Below are 3,813 nucleotides of genomic sequence, written 5' to 3' on the forward strand. Positions count from 1 at the left end.
GGCGGCGAGCGCGGTCAGCGCGGCGGCGTGCGCGCGCCGCATGCCCCCCGCCGCGCCCAGCACGCCCATTGACAAAGATCAGCCCAAACTCTGAGAAAGAAAAAAAATTGTCTTATAAATTGCAATGTATACAATTTTATTCTGCATATTAATATAACTCTTGTATCTCTTACAGGATGCAGGACGTTCACCTGTTGCCGACACGTCAACGTCACGACACGATACAAGAATGTTGTGAGCGACGCATTGTGCATAACAAGGTGTTGCGCAGAACTTTGTCACACAGGACACGTCTACACGTCTGCTCTTGTCTGCTTCATTGGATACATATAAATCGAAAGACTGAATCTAAACTCTTAGTTTATTTTTTTCTACTTGTCAATAGTGTGATACTGTCGATGATTTCCTAGTACAGAGATGTAACAACAAACAATCAATGAAGAAGAACAACAATAGTGTCAAGGTGAGTGCGGTGTCCGGTGACCGCAGCGGGCACACGTCCTCAGACCCAGACCTTCACGCTACGACGACCAACCGGATCACAATACAATCCTAACAAATACAAGACATTTGTCGCTACACTTGATTAGAAACACAACTTTGATAATGCTTGAATTGTTTAAGGAAGAAGGAAGCAAATCACATTTTATAGACATCAGACGAGTTGCAGTTGCGCCGCCTTTTACTGGAAATAGAAAGACTATCAGCTTCTCTTCAAGGAGTTCTCTCTCTTCTCTTCTTCTTCGTAACGTTACGAAATGATTTGCAAAGATATCCGAAATAAGAAACAAATTAAAATGAATTTACAATAAATCAAGGCTTAAGTTTTTTAAATTTATTTTGTCAACAGTAATGACGTCACGACACACGCTTATTTCCGGGAAGTCGTAAATATTTTAATTAGATCGATTTTTTTATTTAAATCTTTGAGACTACGTGAATCGCATATCTACTGAAATACCAATACACAAAGCATATTATCATCCTTGTCATTCGCTTTAAAAAAAACGAGACAGCAATATATTGTTTACCCATGTTTCGTCAATGGAAACACAAGTGCGCAACACTTTCAGAACAATGTAAAATAATTATCTCAATGGAAAGCTGACCGCGTCTCCTCTGTACCAGTTTATTTTTAAATACTCAGAGAAAATTACACATTGCAATGCTAAATACCGTTGTGACGTCACAACCAGATAAAAATAACAAAAAAAAATATATACTATTGAACCGTTGTAGAAAATCCACTCTTTTTTTAAATGAAGCTTACATACAAACCCACACATATAATAATGTATACAACATAACTTCATTCAAAATGATTGATAATATTACATGTATAGTATTTTTAAAACAACTCTTTCCTACTTCATTCAAAGTTTATCAGTTCCGGGAAATAAATGTCCTTGAAATATGTTGGTCACCCGAGCGCCACGTGCCGCTCACGAAAATATGAACATTTGACATTTTGATTGAAATGCAATATTTAAAGATAAAGTAACAAACACACGTTAGGTTTTGTTTGATGGTTATAGCCTTACATAAAAAACATATAGACAAACCCTAGTGTGTGTGACAAAACTGTCCACTTAAGGGTGTAAAGTAGTTTCAATTTGAATATATTGTATGAAAGAGGATATGCGTAAAAAGAGAGTGAATACATCTGAATTAAAAGAGATGTTTGGAAGAGTAGTAGCATAACATGCTGACAATACATAAGAAAAAGAGCAGAAACTATGATAAAACCGTGGTGCAAAACCTAACGTGTGTGTCCAGCATAAAACGTGATTGTGTCAAATGTTTGTCGTATTGGTTATCACTTATCAAACTATTGGCCATTGTGTGTTACTTATATTTTGAAATTCTGTACAAGTAATTCACATGTTAATTAACGCTTTATTCCTAACGTCATTGACGAGATGTTTATTTTATTATGTTGAATCAATGTTATATCCTTCGTGGTCACAATAGTTATGTTGTCAAAAAGAAAATAAATGTCAAATCTTTTGAGTCTTTGCTGCTTGAATTTTAAGTGATTTCAAAATGTAGATCCTTAATTCTTTAGTTTAATGCTTGAAAGGCTAGCTTACCACTAACAGTAATAAACTTTTAATCTTCATAGTTTGTTATGTTAAGTGGTTTGACTGCACTAGAACCTGGATAAGTAAAAATTATAGCTCCATATACGAGAAACTCGAATAAGAGAGAAAAGCTTTATAAGCAAGAAAATATCCAGGTCCTTTAGATTCTCGTTCATCCAGGTTCGACTAATACTTGTATTGAACATGTCTGTCTTTTTCAAAGTAACGTGAGAGATAACGATATGTGTCAATACAAGTTATAATACAGTAGAAACCCACAGTTTCATCATAAAGCTTCAAGGATTAACAGCAAAGTTTACAACACGACATGTCAAGCGATACAGCACGATCTGCTAATTAACCTTCGCCATACAACACACAAAACCATAGATTCACGATTCTTTTAATCACCTGACATCATAGACCTTGTGGTTATGAGGATTATCTATGGTGCAATTGTTAAGTACAATTTAATATAAATAAATTACGATAAAAATTCTTATAGACTTGCAAAAAGACATTGAATTTAATTAGGCAGATGTTTTTAGTCAGTGCAAATTCAATCATTGTTATATTTGTCGATAATAGTGACGTATTAGTTACAATATAACATCGATATCAAGTGTAAGTTATCGATGTGGACATCATTGTTTATTGCAAACAAATAACAATGGAAGTTAACAAGTGCGATATATACAAACAATATAATCACATTGTTAATACATTTTATGTAAATAAAAGGTGGTTTACTGGCCAAAAAGATATTACAAAAAAAAATCTTCGCGTTCGAATTTTTTGTTGAATTCCAAATTTAAATTTCTAATGATTTCGGTTACGAAATGTGACATTTTCTGGTCAAAGTCCTTATTTGGTTTTACGTCATTTTTTATTTTTTTTAGAGCGGAAAAGTTGTAAGCCTCAATTATTTTATTTAAATCTTAATAATAAATACGAAAGTTTGGATGTTTATTTAAAGGTATCTCTATAACGGCTCAACGGATCTTGATGAAATTTACCACAGAGAAGGAACTTGAAAAATAATGTTGAAGAACACATCTACTAATTATTTTTTTTTTAATTCCGCGCTGACGAAGTCGCGAGCGACTGCTATATAGATAGAACAAACTAACGCATTATTGTCAAAATGTGTATGTACTTTAGTAGAATTTTTCCTTTTTATATTTCCTACTTTACAGTTTTTTTTTAACTTTTTTTTTAAACGATAAGGAAAAGTGTAAATCTATAATTTGTAACTTAAAATTCCATACTCATCATCTTAATGTTCAACATTCAACAAATGTAAAATCATACAATTACTGGAATTAACATTGTCAGTGGTATTTCCAAATAGAACTAATATTGCCTGTTATTGTATTGCGATGTATTTATTTATAATAAATTGGATGTATGTTAGTAGGTATCTCCAGAACAGCTGCATAGATTTCGCTAAAGCTGGCGTAGAACATAGTCTGAAAGAACACATAGGCTACTAAATAAGTTTGTTTTAATTACGCGCGAACAGAGTCGTAGGCGACAGCTAGTTGTTATACAAAATGAAGTCAAATTGTGCTATAAGAATAACATATTTTAGTTATTTCTATGACAAAATTGTTTCACCAGTATTGCTCTTTAGTAATTGTTAGAATCGACAAAATTATTATATATTAAATAAATGTAAAAACTTAACGCGAAAAAAATACAGGACGATTCAAAGATAACAATTATGGTTTAT

This window comes from Papilio xuthus, unplaced genomic scaffold (genome assembly GCF_000836235.2).
Source record: "Papilio xuthus unplaced genomic scaffold, Pxut_1.1 DF827570.1, whole genome shotgun sequence".
NCBI classification, from domain to species: Eukaryota; Metazoa; Arthropoda; class Insecta; order Lepidoptera; family Papilionidae; genus Papilio; species Papilio xuthus.